Below are 24852 nucleotides of genomic sequence, written 5' to 3' on the forward strand. Positions count from 1 at the left end.
GATGTTTTTCAAGAATGTAAAATTGATGTTTTGCGCTGATGCAATTCTATGTGTTGTGTATGTAAAGAATAGATGTCCATCTAATGCTATTAGAAAGAAGACTCCTTATGAAATGTGGTATGGCCACATTCCTTCGATAAAGCATCTCAGGGTCTTTGGTTCCACCTGTTATGCCTTGATACCAAAGGAACAAAGAAACAAACTTGGTGCAAGGAGTCGTAAGTGTATCTTCTTGTATTCAAATACCTCCAAAGCAGATCGTCTCTATGATGAAGTTAATAAGAAGTTTGTTGTATCTAGAGATGTAATCTTTCTTGAATCTTCCAAAGTTGACAATGTTGTTGAGCGGCAGCTTGATCGCTTGGATAAATTCGGACATGCAAAATCGTTTCAAAAATTTGATAATCAGATTACACATCTTGAAGGGGGGATTCCTATATTGGATCAATCTGTGGAATCTTCTTCTGAAGCACCCTCTCCCCAACATGTAGCTCCAGCCACTGATGATAATTTGAGTGATGTGATTGACAAAATTGGGAGACTCAATCTTCATTCAATCCCAACTCAATCAACTGAGCAGCCTGGACCATCTCAAAAAGGTCCCCCAAAATGGCTGACAAAGACACTTGAAAGTGTTCATCCTAATGAGATTGGAAAGACAGGAACAAGAAATTTAACCAAGCAAAATGGAGGTGATGTAGATCATTTTGATTCACCTGTTGATATGGATGTTTCTTATGATTGTGAATTGAATTTGTTTACATATTTTAAACCAACTTCCTTCGAATAAGTCGCTTCTCATGATGAATGGAAAGAAGTGATGCAAAAGGAGTATGATGCCTTGATAAAGAATGGCACATGAAAGTTGGTTGATCCTCCATTGAGAACCAAACCAATTGGCTGCAAGTGGGTCTACAAGAACAAGTATAAATCTATTGGCTCACTTGACAAGCACAAATCCGGACTTGTGGCAAAAGGTTTTGCACAGAAGGAAGGGGTCAATGATGAGGAAACTTTTGCCCCCACAACAAAATGGGCTACCATCCGGACACTCTTTGCCTTGGAAGCTCAGAACGATTGGAAAGTCCATCAAATTGATGTAAAAACTTCTTTCTTGAATGCAGATCTGAAAGAAAATGTTTTCATGTCCCCATCAGAAGGATTTGTTGGGAAGGGGCATGAACATAAAGTATGCAAACAAGTGGCCTCAAGCAAGCACCGCGAGCCTGGTATGAAAAGTTAACTGAGCATCTTCTGAAACTCAACTTCAAACATTATGATCTTGATGATGCAACTTTGTTTGTCAAGAAAGTTGGAAAAACAGTTGTATATCTTGTGGTATATGTAGATGATCTTTTGATGACAGGGAACAATGAGAGCTACATTGCATCCATAAAGAAGGAATTGAGGAAAGGTTTTGAAATGACTGACTTGGGCTATGTTCACTACTATCTTGGTATTGAAATAACTCAACATCCGAAGTATACATTCCTCTCTCAAAAGAAGTATATTGGAGATCTATTGAACAGGTTTGGCATGTTTGAGTGCAATCCTTTGACTACTCTAATGGAACAGAACTTAAAGTTCACATCCATTGAAGGAAAAGAATTTGAGGATGCAATAAGGTATAGACAACTTGTAAGAAGTCTCAACTACCAGACTACTACCAGATCGATATTTCATTTGTTGTTGGAATCCTCTCCAAGTTTATGCAAAAGCCTTGTGAGGGACATTGGTCTACTGCAAAAAGAGTTCTAAAGTACTTGAAGGGAACCCAAGACTTTGGACTCAAGTATACACAGGTGGGTGACTTCAACTTGATTGGATACTATGATTCAAGCTTCGATGGAGACAAGGAAACTAGGGTATCTACTTCAGGTTATGTTATGAGTCTTAGATCAGGAGTTGTCTCGTGGAGATCATGCAAACAATCAGTTCCAGCAGATTCCACAACAGAGGAAAAATATGTGTCAGCGGCTGAAGCAACAAAGGAAATTGTGTGGCTCAGGAAAATTCTGAAAGATTTGCAGGTAAAACAAGTGCATTCAACTCCACTTATGATTAACAACACCTCTGCAATAAATTTGGCCAAGAACCCAAAGTTCCATGATCGAACGAAGCACATCAATACAAAATACCATCTGATTCGACATCATGTTGAGGCCAAGACAATCCATCTACACCATTGTTTCACTAATGCGCAGATTGCAGACATCTTCACCAAAGCACTTGGAAGAGAAAAGTTTGAAAGGTTCAGAACGATGCTTGGACTCACCAACATCCCTTCAGATTAAGGGGGGGAATGTTGACACCTAATCATTGGGATTGGGTGAATATATGTAAATATATGTAAATAGTAAATAATGGAGAATAGGAATATGAAGAGACGTTGGGAGGTGACGCCCAAGAGTCTCTCCCCCCTTGTATATATCCATGAGCTATCTCAATGCAAAAATATAATTCAATTTGAGGAGTTACCTCCTGGCCTGACAACTCTTTTACGCTAACTGGCTCAGGTAGGTTCGATTCTCCACAGCTTCACATTCCTTGCTATCGTTTCAGACTTCTTTGTACTATGAAGCTTATCCAAAACCGTCGTGGCTCTGTCACAAAATTCACTTTACACACATCTTCTCAAGCCTTAAATCTTTCTACTTGTTCTGCAATCTTGCGGATTCTTCAAGATTGGTTGATTTCTCAGTTCAAGATATCATAAAGTTGTGATGCCTCTGCATCCTACTTCCATCATGTTCCACGGCGTGGTGGCAGAAATCAAGATCGATGGTAGCATAGCAAATTGTTGCTATCATATGGGCATTAAGCTGCCCAACCCTGTAATGAGGGGGGTATGCCAGCGCACGTGTATGTATGCTTGTATGTGCCTATACGGGTATGCATGTATGCCTGTGTACGTGTTATCGTGCATGTGCGGAGATAGCTAGGAAAAAACCCCAACAGATTTTGTTCTCAAGATGTGAATTGCCCAAACTCTGGCGTTGACTTGCAATCCTTCCCAATTCTAATTCAGAAAACCTCGCCCATGCTTCAAAAGGTACTCTCATGCCAAATAAATGAGTAGGGAAATGAGTAGAGAGCTTTGTTGTCCTTCCAGGCCAAAAATCGCAAATCTTTCACAATGTAATTTCAAACCCTGTGCCAAACAAAGAAAATCCCACTTTGCTTGAGCAGAATGAAGGAAATTGAAGTGTCAACTAGGGTGATCTTTCACCATTGAAATTGACAAGAGAGAGAAGGGGTTTGATAACCCTCGGATTTTATGCTCAAGAACAAATGATTTGATCCACAATGATGTTGAAGAAAAGTGTAACTAGGTTCGGTATTTGTAAATGTAATTTTGACCTTTGTACTCATCAAGAAAAAGAAATATTATTTTAGTAAATTATTTGAATGAGTTTGTTGCTCATTCCATAGGTCTAGAAAAGTCAAAGAATCAACGTCACGTTAAAGAGCTCTTCTTGAGCATGTCTATGGACCAACCTAGTGTCAAGTAGCCCTCCAAGACAAGCACCATCCTCCAAAGAAGAAGACTGCTAGCAAGCGAGGTAAAAGACAATCATGTCGGCCTAAAAAGAATCAGATTCACTCATGTTGACTCAATAAATAGACACAACGCTTCACACTGTAATGTCGGCTTATTTATGGAGACGTGACTACTATAAATACCCCGCTGGGGTCACCACAGGAAGCATACAACTTCGAATCACTCTGAAACTTTGGACAGCACAGTGAATCTCAGACTAGTATGCAACTTCGGATGGGTGCAGGAAGAACAGAGTCTCGAATATCTCAGTGGACAATGTAACCTTCTCAGTGATATCAGTCTCAGCTTAAATATGATAATAAAGCTCTCAATGCAAGGAGAACACAGTCACAAGGTCTTAGCACAGGAAGAAGACAGTTATGATCTCGGTAATGAAGATGATCTCAGATTACACAGTAGTACACACAGCCTCAACATAATCATGGTAAAATGATCTCATAGTAATGATATCACTGTCTCGGCATACTGAATGGAGTCATTGTCTTGACAAGAAGGATTACAGTGATCTCACTGTGACAAGAAGAAGCTCGATGATCACACAGTAATGCTTTCTCAGCATACTGAACTCAATCATGATCTTGGTCTCAGGAAAGAAGCAGCAAGGATATCAGCGAAGGGGCAGCAATGGTGTGCAACAATGATTTCCTCAATGAAGTAGCAGTGATGATGAAGAACTCAGCAGTGACAAAGGAGAGGATTGGTGTCTTGGTCTTGGAATGGCATAGTAAGTCAAGGGTCATGGTCTTGGTGTTCGTCAATTGGAATCTCTATAAGAAGAATTATGTGCGGCTTTTCCTCTCCAAGAGGGAGAGGTTTTGGCCTTGGCAGAATGCCAACTTCTTGTGTTCTTGTCTCTTTGTTTTGGTAGCTATTTGATGAAATAAAGAACTCACACTCTAATAATGTCAAAGAGAAGATTGTGCTAATAAGAAAGTAAAATGCCTCACAAATAGTTATCAAGTCAGAGAAGAATCTCATTAACTACATGTGCCCTAGGTTCTTCAACAAATGATGCCCCAAATGAATTCAATCTTCCTTTATTTATAGACTTCCTTGAGGGGTTTCATCTTCTTAATTGGTTGAGTGTAGCTTACTCAAAACCCCAGCTAACCCAAAATTTGCCCAACAATGGGTATTTTGGGTTCTTGTCCCCTTTATAAAGGACTATAGCCCAAGGGGACGAGTAGGCTACTAAGTCCATTCAACCTCAATTTGTGGAGGACATTACATTTGAACATTAAATCATGGACCCTATTATCACTTTATTGCGGTTTGCAGACATGGACCGACCCATCCTAGGAGAGGCTTATGAAGGGTGAGATTCCATGATTGACCCCATGAAGACTATTATTTTACAAAATGGGTGCCCCTTCTATGAGACATCAGCAGAGACCTTTTTTACCACAACACAAGATATTCATGTCAACAAGTGGGATAAGATTTGCACACCTTTGCATTGCTTGGCTCATTCATTGAATCTCAAATACAACAGCAATACAATGGGCCTTCTACTCCATGCAGATTCCCTCCTCACATGGATGGTGAGATTTCAGAGGGGAGGAAGGATGCACTTAGACAGGAAGGAATGAACCATGTTATACTTCTAAATTCAATGTAGACGCATTGTGAATAATCTGTGGCATTAAAGATTGCTGTAAAACCTTTGACATTAAAATTAAAAAGAAAGTAAGTATCAATTCTTATTCATGACAGGGGCCCTGAGTCAAAAATTTCCTTTGGCATATAACAATGGAAAAGAAAAAGAAAACGAGGAAAACTAGTTTAGAGAATACCAAAATCCATGTCTAAAGAAGAATAGTCGCTATCCTCCAAAGATTCTTCCTCAGAACAAACACCCTTCTTTTTTCTATCATGCCCTGTTGCTAATTTTAATTCCTTAATGAATTGTCTCATGTCCATTGATATAGATTCAGAGTTCCTGAAAACCAGCAAAATCAAGTTCAGAATGTTAGATTGAAACATGACAACAAATTATACGCATTTCAAAACATATATGAGTTCATAAAACTAGTTAATCGAAATGTTCAACACACTCTAGAAGGCCATTATTTTTTCATTTTGAAGGAAACATCTATTTTTCAAGGAAATGTGAGACAAATACCAAGATTATGAATGGTACATAAAAATCATTCTCAGCCTCACTAAAACTATATCCAATCTAGGATGTTTTCCTAAAAAAATGCCATTCTATCCACTGGTTATCCATCTTCTGAGCACAGATGAATTTTGCAAACAAGATTCTACATCTGAAAGAAACGAAAACATGACATAATAAAAAACAAAGAATGATGAGCTATATTGCACAATCATAACCTGGAGTATATCCATTAATTTTGCAGATTATAAAATATTTCACAAAATAACAATGAAACAGTACTCAAGTATGGATGTCTTCTTAGTGTTTTTTGCAATCTTATTAGAATTAGTTGGTCCACCTCTATAAGAGTAAATAGTTGTAATCGTCATATCTCAGAGTTTGTAATGTACTTGATGTACCTTTTCCATAGCATCACTTTATATATTAATCTAATGATGTGGTCACAAATCACATCTTAAGAGCTATATTGCACAATCATAACCTGGAGTATATCCATTAATTTTGCAGATTATAAAATATTTCACAAAATAACAATGAAACAGTACTCAAGTATGGATGTCTTCTTAGTGTTTTTTGCAATCTTATTAGAATTAGTTGGTCCACCTCTATAAGAGTAAATAGTTGTAATCGTCATATCTCAGAGTTTGTAATGTACTTGATGTACCTTTTCCATAGCATCACTTTATATATTAATCTAATGATGTGGTCACAAATCACATCTTAAGTTACTTCATTAATTAAGAATTATGAAATGGTTGTTACATAACTTATTGGATAATGTGTGTCCCTCTCTCTGTCTCACCTATGTATTATGGCACAACAGCATTGAATAAAATCAATCCAAGTACTTTTCTTTCTTTCATGTATTTATTATCTACTAGTATATTTGAATGAAACTCTAGCATTTTGTCAAAGCTACGCAGAGGGGCTTGATGTGATGAAGAATCTGGGGAACTATAATATGTACAGGGAAGGATTCAACACACTGTAACATGCAAATCAAAACAAAGCCAATGTGAGGAAGGCCAACCAAAGATGGGTTTGTTTATAATTACTAGATGGCAGAATTTAGTATTTGAATATTCCTAAAGTTATAACTTTGGAAATAAAGATAATTAAATTTATTCACATATGACTCTATGAGTTATATGGATGTATGCCAGAGGAACAAACTGCAACAAGACGATATGCAGTGGTGCATTGCTGATTCAAAAGCCCAGACATTGTCTGCGCATAGAGACTTGATCAGGCAGACCATTTATCTGCTACAGAAAATAAGTTTACCGGACAAACAACGCCCAGTGTTGACTTGCAGCAATGTACAAAAGTGGGGAGCAATGCACAGAGGTGCAAGCCTAAGCATAACGAGTAGACAAGATCATTGTCAACACAAGATTGAGTGCAAAGGGCCCAATAGCCATTGATTGCATATAATATGATGTATGAGAGGAGCAGCAGTACAGACAGACAATCTGCACAACCCACAAGGGTCCCAGGCACAAAGGCTGCCAATGCATTGGCCATCACTAACCATGTGAATAAGTTTGGGTATGTTTGTAGCTTGAACAAAGCTGTGCATGCACAGGCAGGTGCATGCAAGCACAAAGTGTAAATATGCACAAGTGCAGCAGGCATAGACACCAACGAAGACCATAACTCTGATTTTTATAATTTCTGGAGCAAATTTTATTGGCTATAAGATATTCTGAGCCTGTGGTGAACTGGTTTAGGCCAGATTGGTAAAGTATTAGGCTGCAACGGTGGCTGCAGAAATGTTTGAGGTGACAATTTTAATGTTAAATATTCGAAGTTTTGAAATTTGTTCCATTTTTTTTGGTGGTTGGAAAATTTTATAAATCATTTGTCTTTCAAATACCATGCTCGAGTCTAGTCAGAAATTTAATGGCCATAATTTCAATACTTGGCAGTAAAGAATGAGAGACATTTACCAGTATAAATACCTATTAGGGTTTGTCATGGGAAAAGAGGTGAGAAAGCCCAATGAGGATGAATGAGAAGCACTGACAGACAGAATGACCTTTGAGCAGAAGACATTTGATACAAAGAACCGTGAAGAAGTAATACTTAATTATCTACAGATGACAATATATTACCCAAAATGCAGGATAGTGAGGACACCCACACAGTTCCTAATATAGGGATGTGTCTTTCATATAGAGTGTTCTTTGGCACTTTTCATCCTTCTCTAAGAACACAACCTTCATTCCTAGGGAAACTTGGGTTTTTGTAACATTTTGATCTACAAACACAAATTTCTGAAGTCTTCATTCCACAAGGAGCCTTCATCATGCGGACGTTCAGCATGTTGATTCAGAGTGATTGTTTACCTGTCTGAATGGGACCAGACCATTATTCATGGGTAAACCAAATCACCCCCCTACTTCAAATGAAAGCTCTATCACTGTGCATGGCAAGGTCCCTTCCTACTAGAGATGATGATAATTATGACCTTTTATGTTTGAAGAAGGATGAAGCTCTTGGGCTAATCACTCTATATCAAGCCTGATCTGGCTCATCCTACCAAGGATTGTGAAAATTTCTAACACGAAATTCTACTGCAGTAACTAATTTATTTTACCTACTTATCTCTCACAATAAGTTATTTACGAAACCCTTCAGTAAACATTAAAATAAATTCTACTGCAGTTATCACATAATTACATAGAGAAAATAACAGTGATATACAAGCACAAAGAAGCAATCACATCAACACAGTTCTTTTTCCACAATTGTCCTCGAAAAAACCCTATGTGGGAAAACCGGTGCAGCAGATGAGGGTTTATTTATTAATCTTCAGCAACAATCGCTTTACAAGGAATGATTCTACAGAAAAACTGAGACACTTCTAAGAGAAACACCTGAGACAAAGTTTCTCCTCCTCTTGGAGAAGTTTTGACACCCTGGAGACCCTTCACCCACTTCTTCGTCAGTCTGCATCAAGACTGTGTGTTGTCTCCCTGCTCTTCCCTCTGCATTGTCTCTCGAATGCCCTATGTCACCTCCTCCTCGGTCTTTGACTATTGTTGATGCCCTCCTCTTCCTTCACCCTGCAACTCTCCCCCTGAAATCGAACTCCTCTTTGAGAATCGATTTCCCTTAGGTTACTGAATATTTGCCCGGTGTGCCTCCAAATGACTCTCAAGTCTTCTCTTATACTTTTCCTGTTGATGAATCAACAGTCGAGATTAAGTCTTTAATCAACGGCTAATATTAAAACAGACTTGATCCTCGTCTCTTAGAAGCTTCTCACCCATTTCTTTATTAATACCCATTAATATTTTTATTTTCCTAAGTTTAGACTTAGGAACCCATTAAAAATATTAATTATTTTAATAACTCTTCATCCGGGTGGGATTTCTCCAAACGATTTATGGGTCTTGGAGATCTCATGTGTTCTAGCCCCTCCACAAAATTTCGGAGCTAAAGCACATCCAATGCTACCCAAAATCAACACTCCCTCTTAACGAGGAATGTGCTCTAGCAATACTTCCCAACAAAAGCATCACATTGATCCACGACATTGGTCCTCTACATTGTTGATGCTCGGAAAACTGCCCCTCATCCATTGCGTTGCCGCAACCTGTACTGATGCCCATGACACTGTAACTGTCACTGCTACATATTTACTGCAGCTCCCTCTGAATATGCTGCATCATGCTGCCCATAGCACTGCCACTGCTAACTATTGCACTGTAACTCCCTATACTATCTGCTTCTGCTACTGAAATGGATTCTTCGCTATCCCCATCTTCTCCCTGAAGTAAACAAACGTTGTTCTTCCTAGGGCCTTGGTGAGAATGTCTGCCACATGTTCTCCTGTTGGGGTATACCTCAACTGTACCGCCCCTCGTTAAACACAGTCTCTGATAAAGTAACACCTGATATCAACGTGCTTCGACCAATCATGAAAGACTAGATTCTCAGAGAGCTTGATGCAACTCTGATTATCACACAAAATACTAGTCGCTTCCATCTTTCTCCTGAATAGATTCATAAGCAATTTCCTAAGCCATATGGCTTCGCATGAAGTTGTGCTTGCTGCCATATATTCAGCTTCACCTGAGCTCAGAGCCACAGATTTATGTTTCCTACCACACCAAGAAGTCATTCCTGATCCAATGCTGAAACAGTACCCAATGGTACTTTTCCAATCTACTAAACTTCCAGCCCAATCTGCGTCAGTGAACCCACTCAACCTGATGTCATTTCCTTGGGTGTACATTAGTCCAACTCGACTGTTCCTCGCATATATATGAGAACATGCTTGGCTGCTGCCCAGTGCGCCCTCTTTGGTTCTACCGTGAATTGACTGAGGGCGTTGACAGCATAACAAATGTTCAGCCTGGTATTGACCAAATACATCAGGGACCCTATGAGCTCCCTGTACAAGGTGGGATCGACTTCTTTCTTTTTGGATGCATCAATCTCCTTCCAGTTGGTGATCATTGGAGTAGCCATAGGTCTACCGTCCTGCATTTTGATTAGTTTCAAAATCTCTATAGCATATCTCCCTTGCCCAAGGAAAATTTCACCCTTCTGCTGCCAAACTTCCAACCCCAGGAAATAATGCATCTGTCCCAAATACTTCATGTTGAATTTTGTGGCTACGTTCTCCTTGCAATCATTGATGAGCCTGGATGATCCTGTCAAAAAGAGATCATGGACATATAAAACCAAGATTAAAGGCTTATCTTCTACAACCAAACAGTAGAGGTTAGGACCTACGTCACTCTTGATGAATCCCATTTTCTGCAAGTAGCCATTAATTTGACCATACCATGCTCTAGGTCCCTGTTTAAGCCCATACAGAGCTTTCTTCAATCTGCATACATGAGATTTCTTCTCATGTATCTCAAAACCCTCTAGTTGTTCAATGTATACTTCTTCTATCAACCCGTTCAAGAACGTCGTCTTGACATCCATCTGGTGAATCTCCCAACCCATCTGAACTACAAGGGATATCACAAATCTAATAGAAGTATACTTGACTACTGGGGCGAAGGTTTCTTCATAGTCTATCCCTTCCTTCTAAGCAAACTCCTTATAGCCACATACCTGGTTTTGTATTTTTCTACACTACCATCTGCAGCGTGTTTGACTTTGTCGAGCCATCTCTACCCCTACAATTGACCTATCCTGAGGCCTAGGTACCACTTCCCAAACACCATTGACCATTATGGAACTGTATTCCTCCACTATGGCATCTACCCATACTTGATGTTGAACGACCTCCTAAAAAATAAAGGGTTATCCAACCTGAGCCACCAAGGCTTGGTATCTATATGGTTGTCTACGCTCCATTTTCTCATTCCTGGGCACCCCGATAAAATCCTATGCATCTCTTAGTATCTGTCAAAGTTCCCAGCTCGTTCTACCACTGGTAGTGGGTATATCTATCTGCTCCTCCTCTACCTAAGGCTCCACCTCTGGAGTTTTGTCTTTAGGAGAAATATTAGTGCTAGTTTTTGCTGGTCGAAGTGGTTGGACCAACGGATCATCCTTTGACTGCTCTTCGGAAGGAATTTCTCAGGATTTTCCGAAAGCTCTGTCTTCCATGAACTTTACATCCCGTCGAATTGCGATCTTCTTATTCCCTGGAAAATAGACTCTCTATGCCTTAGCATTCTCGCTATATCCTACAAGATATCCTTTCTCTGCAGTTTGATCCAATTTCTTCCTCTTTTCTTCTGGTACATGGCAGTATGCCAAACTCCCAAATACCCTTAAATGACTCACCTCAGGCTTCTTATCGGTAAAGGCACTCTCCGGAATAACCTCTCTGCAGTTTGATCCAATTTCTTCCTCTTTTCTTCAGGTACATGGCAGTTTGCCAAACTCCCAAATATCCTGAAATGGCTCACCTCAGGCTTCTTACCGGTGAAGACACTCTCCGGAATAATCTTACCTAATGCCCTGTGAAGAGTCTTGTTTTGGATATACATTGTCGTGTTGCATGCTTCTGCCCATAGAAACTTGAGCATATCCAGAACATACAACATTGACCTGGCTGCTTCAACAATAGTCTAGTTCTTCCTTTCTGCTACTCCATTCTGCTTCGGATTATAGGGGGTTGTTCACTCTCTTCTGATGCCTTCCCTTGCGCAAAAATCAATGAAGTCCTTGTCAATGTATTCTCCACCATTGTTTGAGCACAATATCTTTATCTTATTTCCCGTCAGATTCTCAACTAGAGCCTTGAACTCTTTCAATCGACCAAAAACCTCATCCTTGGTTTTTAGAAAGTAGATCCAAGTCTTTCTGGAACAGTGATCAATGAAGGTGACGAAATATTTGGCACCACTAAGAGCTTTCGTGGACATGGTCTGCAGATATCTGAGTGTATCAATCCCAAAACACTCTTACCCCTATTGTTGCTTCTGGAAAATGTTGCCTTGGCATACTTGCCTAGTATGCATCCTCTACTGACATCATCTCGTTCGGTACTTAATTCTGGAACTCCTGATACTATTTTCCCAAGAATTCTTAGAGCCCCATGGTGTAAGTGTTCCATCCTCATGTGCCATAGTTCATTCAAATCTTTTTCCCCACTATTGCCTATCAGTGCCATTGGAGATTCTAGTTGTAATCTATACAGCCTGTTACTTCTGATTCCAATCTAGGCCTTCTTTTGCCAACTCGGGTGTTTGACATATACTTTCTCCTTAATGAAGAAAACATCATAGCCCTTCGTTTGAAGCTGAGATACAAAGAGTAAGTTCATCCCCAATCCTGGCACATGCAGCACATTGGTTGCTCGAAGCCGATCCCCTTCTTCTGTTTGAAAGACTACAATACCTCTTCCTACGAGGGTACACTTTGCCTTATTTCCCATGGTGATCTGCAAATTCATCCTTTCTTCCTGATAATTCAAAAAACAATCTCATATTCTTGTCATATGCCAACAAGCTCCACTATCTATATGCCAAACCTCAGAGGAGGCAGAACTTGCTAGGAAAGCGACTTCTTCTTCCAGTCTGGAAGCTAACATAGAATAATCGTGATCCATGTTTTTCGTGCTCTCTTCTTTCTCTGGAGATTTGCATGAGTCCCTCTAAGTTGATGCCCCGGCATCATGCTCCTGACTCATATCAGATTCTTCAATCCTGTTGCTCTGTCTCTACTCTAATAACATGTGAAAATTTCTAACACGAAATTCCACTGCAGTAATTGATTTATTTTACCTACTTATCTCTCACAATAAGTTATTTACAAAACCCTTCAATAAACATTAAAATAAATTCTACTGCAGTTATCACATAATTACATAGAGAAAATAACAGTGATATACAAGCACAAGAATCAATCACATCAACACAGCTGTTTTTGGACAATTATCCCCGGAAAAACCCAATGTGGGAAAACCAGTGCAGGAGATGAGGGTTTATTTATTAATCTTCAGCAACAATCGCTTTACAAGGATGATTCTACAAAAAAAACTGAGACACTTCTGAGAGAAACACCTGAGACAAAGTTTCTCCTCCTCCTAGAGAAGTTCTGACACCCTAGAGACCCTTCACCCGCTTCTCTGTCACTCTGCGTGAGGATTGTGTCTCCAATGGTGTTGTCTCCCTGCTCTTCCCTTTGCGTTGTCTCTCGAATGCCTTGCGTCACCTCCTCCTCAATCTCTCACTGCTGCTGATGCCCTCCTCTTCCTTCACCCTACAACTCTCCCTCTAAAATCGAACTCCTTCTCCTTGAGAATCGATTTCCCTTGGGTTACTGAGTATTTGCCCAGTGTGTCTCCAAATGACTCTCAAGTCTTCTCTTATACTTTTCATGTTGATGAATCAACGGTCGAGATTAAGTCTCTAATCAACGGCTAAGATTAAAACAGACTTGATCCTCGTCTCTTAGAAGCTTCTCACCCATATCTTTATTAATACCCATTAATATTTTTATTTTCCTAAGTTTAGACTTAGGAACCCATTAAAAATATTAATTATTTTAATAACTCCTCATCCGGGTGGAATTTCTCCAAACGATTTCTGGGTCTTGGAGATCTCATGTGTTCTAGCCTGTCCACAAAATTTTGGAGCTAGAGCACATCTGATGCTACCAAAATTAACAAGGATAACAAAGGTGCAAAGGAAATCTAGCACGATTTCAAAACTCTCTATGGAACAGTGAATATTACTCAGGTCAACCAACCTGAAATTTAACTCTCCAATCTCAAGATAGGTGACTTCTACACAGCTGAAGAGTTTATTGCAAGGTTTAAAAAGCTGAAGGTTGATATTATTCAAGCAAGAGGAAAAGGTAAATCACATCTAGAACATGTAAGTATTATTTTGAATCAATGTTATATTTATTGTTATTGGCAATTTTGTTGATGTTCAAGTGTAATATAAACAAGCACAATTTTCAGCTACAGAGAATATTTTCCAATGATATTATTCTTAAATCATTAATCAATTACAATTAAGAAATTTCAACCATAAATGTAGTAGGGCAGTAGAGATCAAAATAAAATAAACATGCACAAGAGACACAAATTTTACCCCTAGGAAAACCCAACCTCGGGAAAACCTAGCAGCGTTTTCTTAGGAGAAATTGTCCAATTCAACAAATGTACAATTTGAATATCCCAGTCAAACTTGGTCAAACTGACCAAACAAATCATATAGCTAAAACCTGGTCAAAACAGGGAATTTTTAGTCCTTTGCAACAGCCAATCAAATCTGGTCAAATAGATGTCTTATAGTATCTAGATGACCAAGAGAGTGGGCCAAGGATTAAGTTTCCCTGGGCCTTGAGAAGCTTGTGGTTCCCATGCAATTCCTTAGTTCCCCTCCCTCAACCACACAACCAAAAAGAATTGCAAACTAAAATACAACCTAGCCAGAATTCTTGGGAATGTTGTGGGATGTTGTCAAAGTTGCCCTGATGAAGTCACTACTAAAATAGTAGCTGCTTTGGAATCCATTAAAGAAGCAAATTCTAAGAGGGTTGAGATTGTTGGAATAGGTAGATCTTCATCTGAGAGTGAAACACAGTTTCAAAGCCCGAGCATTGATAACTCCTCTTCAAGTGTTATGGCAAACAGGAGTATAACCTCCTCTTCCTTCAGTCCTCGTACAACTCCAGGATCTCAACCAACCTTGGACAGTGTCAATGATAAGAAGGGGAAGGGGGCAGATATGGCAGTGAGGAGGTTTTGGTACCATAACAACCTTTCATTCAACTATGCAAAGTCTTATTTTTATCAGCCCATGGTGGATGCCATTGCATGTGTTGGCCCTAGATACAAAGCCCCATCTTAAGATTCACTTGGGCGGAAAGAGCTAAATGAGGAGCTTGAGTGTGTCAAGGAACAATTGGAAAGCAATAAAAGCTCATGGAAATTTACAGGTTGTACACTTATGTAGCTTGCCCTAAAGGAACCATGTTCCTAAAATCCACTGATGCATCTGCAAATGTAAAAGGTGCACATTTGATTTTTTCATTGTTGGCTGATGTGGTGGAGGAAGTTGGGGTTGCAAATATTGTCCAAGTAATCACAGACAATGCAGCGAATTATGTGGAAACTGGAAGGTTGCTTTGTGCCAAATATCCCACCATTTTTTCGACTCCATGCGCTACCCATTGTCATAGACTTGATGCTAGAGGACATTGGGAAGATGGAGTCAATGCAAGATGTTGTGCAAAAATGCAAGCATATTACCAAGTATATTTATAATCATGCTCGAGTGTTGAACCTTATAAAGGAATTCACACATGGTGAGCTTAGTCGCCCAGCTGTCACATGGTTTGCTACAAACTTTCTTTCCCTCCAAAGCCTTTTGTATAAGTACCAAGCTTTGAGAAGAATGTTTTGTAGCCAACGATGGGTATTCTGGACAGATAGCAATGTCTATGAAAACATTTGTCTTTCTTGATAGTTTGTGGGACAAAGTCACTGAGATTGTCAGCTTCATTGAGCCCCTTGTGAAAGTCTTGAGATTGATGGATGGAGAGAAACCTGCAATGGGATATATTTATGAGGGCATGGACAGGGCCAAAGAGGCCATCAAGACTTTCTATAAGGGAAATGAATCTAAATATCTCCCTATATGGCAAATTATTGATTCTAGGTGGGACAGGCAACTACATTCACCATTGCATGCAGCAGGAGCATATCTCAATCCGAGCTTATTCTATAATGAGGGGTTTAGCATTCAAAGAGATCCCAAGGTGATGAGAGGTGTCATGATATGCATTGAGAAGATGTTCTTGGATCAATATATTAAGGACAAAATCAACATACAATCAGATATGTACAAGGAAGCATCTGGCATGTTTGGATTCAACTCAAGCCAACGTCTCAAGGACAAGAAAATGCTTTGTAAGTGCAAATTGTTTGAACTTAGCTTGTAATTGTGCTAATTCTCTTTTATATGTTTGGCATTGCATACTGATAACCTTTGTTGTTAATTTTTTACAACTCATTGGTGGATAGATTGTGGCATTGAGGCACCACAATTACAAGAATTTGCAATCAAAGTTTTGAGTCAACCCTGCAGTGCTTCTTCTTTTAGTGCAATTGTTCAATGTTTGAGCACATCCACAGCAAAAAGAGAAACAGGTTGGAGCATGAGAGATTGAAGAAGTTGGTTTTCATCTACTACAACCTTCGAATGCTCACAAAACAAGTGCAACCAAAGGATACAAATCCATTTTTAATGGATACTATTGATTTAGAGTCTAACTGGGTTGTGGAGGAGGACACCCCTAATTTGAGTTGGCTTGATGAAGAGATTGAGGATCTCTCTAGTTTGCCATCTCAAATGGAGACTCCAAAAACACATGCCTCACAGTTGCTTCAACTTTCCGATGTTACCACTAGCTCCACGAGGGCTTATTTTAGGCATGGTCAGCCATGAGTGATGAAACTTAAGATTGTTATGAGACAATCATTTATCATTTATGACATATGTATTTGAATTTTGAACTTGCTAACATATTCGATATCTATAAAGTATCTAAATGTTTTGCTTACAAAAATCGAATAAGTTATGTTGTACTTTTATAGATATGAGATGATGTTATGAATTATTGCATATATTGTGGATTTTATAACTTATAAGGATTGGAATTGTCATTATTTTCTTTTTTGTGCTTAAAATTTACCATATTTTAAGTTTTTTTTTGTATTTTGACAAGTCGTATATGAGTCCTATAAGGATCGTTCCCAAGTCTTACACGAGTCAACGAGTCAATGCCATGACAAGCCTTATACGAGTACGAGTCGTGCAACATTGACTTTTCTAATATTAAAGTGAGGAAAAAAATCACTTTATGAGAGAAATTAAAAAGGTACACAACTTAAAAAAGGGACTAGGAGACTTTTAAGTGATAGGGCCAATGTATGAGGGGGGTCATTTGGGAGAAATGATTTCAACCACACATCTTGAGATTTGATGATGAAATCTCAACCACTGGATCCTAGGTTTAGGGATTTCAATCTTTTCCAAGGAGGCAAAAGAGGGTTTCTCTTTTCACTTCACACTTGAGAGAGCATGAGAAGAAGAGAAGAGAGGAGAAAATTTCAAGGAGAGGAGGAGAAATTGTAGCAGTAAAAGAGGGGCTCGAATTCCAAGGAGGATCGTACAACAACACAAATTTCAAGGAGAAGCAAGCATGATTTTTGAGGAGGACAACAACAATTTATCAGCGCAAAATTCGAGGCATGCAGGGCACAAAATTCGAGGGGATTGTGTTGTTCTAGCCTGGAATTCGAGACACAAATTTCGAGATTTTGTGTGTTACAGGCAACACAAAAATCAAGGGAGATTTCAATAGTTCTCTAGCACTTAATCGAGGAGGTACCATCAGCAATTAGGCACACAATTCGAGGAAGATCTGAGCACAATTTTCAAGGTCATTTTTGTGCACAAATTTTGAGGAGCTGGGTAGAGAAGAAATGCTAAACTTTTGGGCACAAATTTTTGTGTAAATTTGATTTCTCAGTGAGCACAAATTTCCAAAATGTGTGCATTTAATGCTACAACAAAAAGGAGATAGGTATTGTGTATTTCCTATACTTATTTACAATTACTCAAGCAATAAAATCCTCCTTTGAAAATCAGTTTTCCCTAAGAGACTGTGGGGTTTTTCCAAGGTCAAACTGACCAAAAATAATTGTCTCATGTGTTGTGAATGCTTGCATTTAATGTGCTTTTAATTATCAGTTGTTACGACAGAGAAAAAGAGTAGAAGCACTTTTTACGTTTGCAATCAATGCATTTTGATTTTTATATCAGCATGACAAAATATGTGTCTTGGGCCTAATCAAACATATGCAAAATTGTAAACAGGGTCAACGGTGCAGGGCATATAAATTTTCTACATGGTATCGGAGCAAATTTGAAGGCTCAGATCTAAAAATTCCATACAGCTGATAAAGAGGGCAGCAAGCATTAAATCTTGCTAACAGTGAACCAAAACCTTTTGAAACTTTGTCAGAAACCCAAAAATTTCAGCATTTCAAAAAGAGGAAGGTTCTAGTTCACAAATTTGCTCCAAATTGTTGGTTGTGGGGTCATCGCAACAAGGTTGAGAGTAGAGGACAGATTGGCAGGGTCTAAAAAAATTGGCCCATGGAAGGAGAAAATCATGCTTTTACTGGCAGAAGTTGAAGTGTGGGATGTTATTGAAGCAGTTGTGCAAGCACCCATTGATCCAGCTCAATTGGTGGAGTTCAACAAGAAGAATGTGAAGGCAAAGAGGATCCTTCTAGATGCCATCAAGGACCATTTATTCCCTCATGTTTCCAGGATGAGATTTGCCTATCAGATGTGGGAGTCCTTGGTCTCTTTACACCAGAGTTCTAATGAGAACAAGAAGATGGTGTTGAGACAAAAGCTACGCAACACAAAGATGACCAAGACCGACAGTGTGACCTCATATCTCACCAGGATCTCACAAGTGAAGGATGAGTTAGTTGCCATTGGAGAGGCTATTCCAGATGAACAATTGGTTAGAATTGTTTTGGATGGGTTCCACGAGAAGTGGGATGGTTTTATCCATGGCTTGGTGGCCAGAGAGCATTTTCCTGGTTGGAGGAGGATGTGGGACGATTTCATCCAAGAGGAGACCAAGAGGAGTGCAAAGGGGGGCAGCAAGAGTGGTGGGGGAGGTGAAGAGGAGAATGTTGCTCTTGCGGCAAAGGGCAAGAAGAAGAAGGCCAAGAAGGGGTCTTCTAGTGGAGCAAAGCAAGAGAAGGGGAAGCAGAAGGCTAAGGAGAAGGACATGAGCAAAGTGAAATGCTTTGCTTGTGGAAAGATGGGTCACTATGTTGTACAGTGTCCCAACAAGAAGGGTAAGAAGAAACAGGGAGTTGCAGCTTCAGCTGAGGTGGATGATTTTGCGGCTAGATTTGATTCAGAGTGTGCATTGGTGGTGAGTTTAGCCACTCATGTTACATCTTCCCATGCATGGTTCATTGACAGTGGAGCATCCTGCCATATGACCGGAGTGAGAGAGCACTTCACGAGCCTTTTAGAGGATGATGTAGACTTGGAGGTTGTGCTTGGAGACAACTCCAAAGTCAAAGCGGCAGGAGTGGGGACAGTTTCATTTCAAAGGGAGTCATTACCTCCTCTAAAGGTGACAGATGTTCTTTATGTTCTGGGGTTGAAGAAGAGTTTGATATCAGTCTCTAGCTTGGAGGACAGGGGGTTTGAGGTATTGTTCCGAAAGGGACAAGTGTTGATATATCCCAGAGGATCCAATATCGAGTCTACTCGTGTGAATGGAGCTCGTAGTGGGAGACTATACAGACTTATGTTTTAGCCTCTTAGAGCTATGGTAACGCAAACCAGTAGCAGTGAGTTGTGTAAGCTATGGCACAAGATGATGGCCCACTTGCACCATGTAGCTTTCAGGATGTTGAGGGAGACAGTTACAGGTTTGCCTAACTTTAGCACAGCATCATTATGTGTGCAGGGGATGTGCTTTGGGAAAGTACACCAAGACACCTTTCCCAAGTTGTGATAGCAGAGCTGCAGGTATCATTGATTTGATTCATTCTGACATATGTGGTCTAGCAGAGCTACATGTATCATTGATTTGATTCATTCTGACATATGTGGTCCCATGTCCCATGTTTCATTGGGTGGATATGAGTATTATGTGACTTTCATTGATGACCACTCCAGAAGACCTGAATTTGCTACTTAAAAACCAAGGATGAGGTCTTCCAGAGGTTCCAAGAGTTTAAGGCTCTTGTGGAGAACCAGAGAGGGAGGAAAATCAGGGTGTTGAGATCAAACAATGGGGGTGAGTATACCTCCACGGAGATGAAGGAGTTTTGTGGGAGTGTTGGCATCAAGAGGGAGTACATTGTGCCTTACAACCCCCAGCAGAATGGGGTGGCAGAGAGGAAGAACAGGACCATTGTGGGTGCAACTAGAGCAATGTTACATGATCAGAGTTTACCTTTCTTCTTGTGGGCTGAGGCGTGTAACACTGCTTTGCAGAACAGGAGCCCACACAAAGTCTTGGGGAGCAAGACTCCTGAGGAGATATTTACTAGCAAGAAGTCAGAAGTTGGGCACATTAGGATATTTGTATGCCTTACTTATTCACACGTGCCTGAGGAGAGGAGGATGAAGTCGGAACCCACTGCAAAGAAGGGTATCCTAATGGGTTACAGTGAGACGCGCAAAGCCTATTGTATATATCTTCTGCACAAAGGAATATTGTCTAGAGGTGGGATATGAGATTTAAGGAGGAGAGGCTTTGAGGAGGTCTTGGGAGGTTGATCAGGTAGAGCAACAGGGTCCTCAGCAAGGGGCTACACTACAGGTTTCAGGAGCATCAAGAGGTTCACCTTCTTCAGGGGTGACAGGTTCACAGAGGACAGTTTCCCCTGGTTCAGGATCACCTAGTGCAGTCTCATCAAGCATAGGATCTCAAAGTCAAAGATCTCCATCGGTTATAGCAAAGCCTTCCTCGTCAAGAAGAGAGGCGCCAATTGAGGATTTTCCCATACCACCATAGGAGACTACTACAGGGAAGAGGAATCCAAAATAGCTTTGAGAGACCCTAAAGGAGGCTCAAGAGGCAGTGGGGAGACCCAAGTGGTCAGTGAGGGAGAGCAGACCACTAGAGAGGTTGGGTGGCTTTGTAGCAGATGTTGTGGAGACAGAGCCAGCTAGTTTTGCGGAGACCACCAATCAACAGATCTGGAGGTATGCCATGGTGGAGGAGTATGCCTTTATCATGAAGAGTGATGTCTGGGAGGTAGTGCCACTTCATGAGGCGAAGTCAGAGGTGACTTTCAAGGCGCTCTACAAGATCAAGCATGTTGTAGATGGCAGCGTGGAGAACTTCAAAGCTCGATTTGTGGAGTGGGGGTTCTCACAAGTAGAGGGAATTGACTATGAGGAGACCCTTGCACTGATTGCTTGTTATACTTCCATTAGAGCAGTGATATCTACAGTAGTTGAGATGGGATGGAGGATTCACCAGATGGATGTGAAGATCGCCTTTCTCAATGGCGTTATACAGAAGCAGGTGTACATTGAGCAGCCTGAGGGCTTTGAGGCGCATGGGAGGGAGTCTCATGTGTATAGGCTTAAGAAATCCTTCTATGGACTAAAGCAAGCACTGACGACATGGTACGAGAGGATAGATGCCTACTTGCAGCAGATGGGTTTCCAGAAGAATGAGGCAAATTCGAACCTATAATTTATCATGGTAGGTGATGATCCATTCATTCTAGTTTTGTATGTGGATGACATGTTTATTACAAGGGAGAACATACTTATCTAGCACTGCAAGAGAGATCTTGCTTCAGAGTTTGATATCATTGATATGGGGTTGATGCATTACTTTCTGGGGTTCGGGGTTTGGCATGAGGATGGGCATATCTTCATGGGCCAGGGCAGATATGTAGGTGATATATTGAGGAGATTTTGTATGGAGGGTTGCAGGTTTATGGCTACTCCTATGATCACCAACTAGAAGAAGTTGCATGCTTCAGATTCTGAGTTGGTTAATCCCACTTTGTATCAACAACTGATTGGTTATGTATTTGGTCAACACTAGACCGAATATTTGTTTTGCAGTCAACATGTTGAGTCAGTTTATGATGGAGCCCAGGAGAGTACACTAGGTGGTTGCAAAACATGTGTTGAGGTACTTACAAGGCACAATGGATTTTAGTTTGGACTATGTCAGGGTTGATGGAGTTAGATTGATTGGTTGCACAGACTCAAATTGGCCTGGCAATGCTAATGACCGGAAGAGTACTTTCGGGTGTTGTTTCTCATTGGGTTCAGCAATTGTATCATGGTTCAACGTGAAACAAAAGTCAGTGGCATTAAGCAGCGTAGAGGCAGAGTATATGTAAGTTAGTCAAGCAGGGTGCGAGGCAATGTGGCTTCGCAAGATGCTTTTTGGTTTATTTGGTCAGATGTTGAGAACAACTATGATAAGAGCATGGTTAAGAGAGTGGGTTCAGCAGTTGTATCATGGTTCAACGTGAAACAAAAGTCAGTGGCATTAAGCAGCGTAGAGGCAGAGTATATGTAAGTTAGTCAAGCAGGGTGCGGGGCAATGTGGCTTCGCAAGATGCTTTTTGGTTTATTTGGTCAGATGTTGAGACCAACTATGATAAGAGCATGGTTAAGAGAGTGGGCCTAATGGTTAAGAGCATGTGTTTCCTCCTAAGAGGTCATAGGTTCAAACCAAAAGGGGGTAGAGTATGTATACCTTCGTAGACTTAGCAGTCAAATCATTGCGCAAAGGTGGGTCCCTTGTCCTACAAACAAGGGCGTCTCATACACCAATTTGGTGTCTGGCTTGGCCATGACCTTAAAATTTTATAATAATAATAATAATCTGTGATAATCATAGTTATATCAAACTCTCTGAGAATCCCGTATTTCATGACTAGTCAAAGCATATTGAGATCAAGTATCACTTCATCAAAGACTGGGTTCAGTGAACGGCAGTGAAACTTGTGTATGTATCCACTGATGAACAGGTAGCAGACATTCTCACCAAATCCTTGCCAAGGGAAAAGCATGTATTTTTTAGAGACAGGATGGGAGTAGTGAGAAACACCTTCCTCGGTAAGAGGAAATGTTGAAAATAGTACAAAGAAGAGGTGTTACTAGGCTTTTATCACTTTTAGCCTAGTAAGCACATTAATGGTTTTTATCTTGATGACATTTATGAGTTATATTAATGTCATGGTGGGAAAACATACTTAGAAGTGTTGTGCCAAGTACTTTTTCTAATACTAAAGTCACTTGTACTTTATAAAGTGACTTTATGTTTAAAAGTACTAAGTGTACTTTTTTAATATTAAAGTGAGGAGAAAAATCACTTTATGAGAGAAATTAAAAAGGTACACAACTTGCCCGCAGAGGTTTGGTCTCGTGGCCAACAGACGATCTGCTAAGTCGTCCGTGCCACTATGCAAGTCACGAGTTCAAGTCTCGTCTTAACCAAGGGCCATCCTTGCAGGCTGGGCGGTTCCTCCTAGAGGTTATAGTGGCAACCGGTGGGATTCAACCCCGTGTAATGCAAGTGCAATACCACCGTTGTTGCCGATTCCGCTAGTCACCAAAAAAAAGGTACATAACTTTAAACGAGTACTAAGAGACTTTTAAGTGATGGGGCCAATGTATGAGCGGGGTCATTTGGGAGAAATGATCTCAACCACACATCTTGAGATTTGAAGATGAAATCTCAGCCATTGGATCCTAGGTTTAGGGATTCAATCTTTTCCAAGGAGAAAAAAGAGGAAAAGGGAAGCTCATTCTTCACTTCACACTTGAGAGAGCATGAGAAGAGAAGAGAGGAGAAAACTTCAAGGAAAGGAGAAGAAATTGCAACAGTAAAAGAGGGGCTCGAATCCCAATGAGGAGGACCGTACAATAGCATGAATTTCAAGGAGAAATAGGCACGATTTTCGAGGACACCGATAATTTATCAGCACGAAAATTAAGGCAATCAAGGCACAAATTTCAAGGAGGGAACTGTGTTGTTTTGGCCCGAAATTCGTGATTCTGCTTGTTATATGCTACACAAAAATCAAGGGAGATTTCAACAATTCTCTGGCACAAAATTCGAGGTACAGTCAACTATTGGGCACACAATTCAAGGCAGGCATATCAAAGCACATTTTTCAAGGTTTTTCTATGCACAAATTTTGAGGAGCTAGGAAAAGAAGAAATGCTAAATTTATGTGTAAATATGATTTCTTAATGGGCACAAATTTCCAAAATGTGTACATTTAATGCTACATCAAAAGGGAGATAAGTACTGTGTATTTGATGTACTTATTTACAATTACTCAAGCAATAAAATCCTCCTTTGAACATTGGTTTTCCCCAAGAGGTTGTGGGGTTTTTCTAGGGTCAGATTAACAAAAAAAAATTGTCTCATGTGTTGTGAATGCTTGCATTTAATGTGCTTTTAATTATCAGTGGCTAGGAAAGAGAAAAAGAGTAGAAGCACTCTTTATGTTTGCAATTAATGCATTCTGATTTTTATATCAACATGACAAAACATGTGGGTTGGGCCTAAACAAACATATGCAAAATTGTAAACAAGGTCAAGGGTGCAAGGCATATAAATTTTCTACATTTATGGTATGAATTCGTTGCTCCTCCTATATATATGTGCCTCATTCTTTCTCCCCTCACTACTTGTGCATTGTGAAAGAAGAATTCGAACTTGAGAATGAGTTGGAGAGAATTGAAGAAGATTGTGAGAGAGAGACTTGGAGAGTAAGAGTAGAACTTGGTGAGCCAAGTTTGATTCAATGCTTTCAATGTTTCAGTGTTGATTCAATTGAAGGAAAGGTTGATTCACTGTGTGCATCTACTGTTGTTACCAGTGATCTTCATGCTACAACTTGTTCATATTTGGGTGAACTTACTCATTCTCTTGATCTATCATTGTACTTTGTATCTCTACTGAACAATTGATTTCCAATAAAAAAATCTAATTGGGTTTTCCCCTTGTGAGTTTTTCTTTGGTCATTGGACTTGAATTCTCTATGTCTCGTTGTATTCTTGGTTGTGTTCTATTCTGCATTTGATTTATGTTCTATCTACAATTGCTTATCTAATATTGCAGCATAAATAAATTTTGTAATAAGTGATTGTTACAGCGTAGAACATCAAAATTTCAACATGGTATCAAAGCTTTGATG

At 40.0% G+C, this 24852-nt stretch overlaps 1 pseudogene across 1 annotated transcript in view; it reads right to left on the bottom strand.

Annotated features, from left to right (window-relative positions):
* LOC149146386 (protein ecdysoneless homolog) overlaps nucleotides 1-24852 on the bottom strand; it is a 78954-nt pseudogene that overhangs the window by 34153 nt on the left and 19949 nt on the right. The window contains exon 3 of the transcript XR_016264624.1: nucleotides 5356-5501. The product of XR_016264624.1 is annotated as a protein ecdysoneless homolog (transcript). The remainder of the gene's footprint in view (nucleotides 1-5355; nucleotides 5502-24852) is intronic.

Source organism: Pinus tabuliformis, chromosome X, assembly GCF_031772625.1.
Source record: "Pinus tabuliformis cultivar Carrire ecotype Pingquan chromosome X, CPIR1, whole genome shotgun sequence".
Taxonomy (NCBI): domain Eukaryota; kingdom Viridiplantae; phylum Streptophyta; class Pinopsida; order Pinales; family Pinaceae; genus Pinus; species Pinus tabuliformis.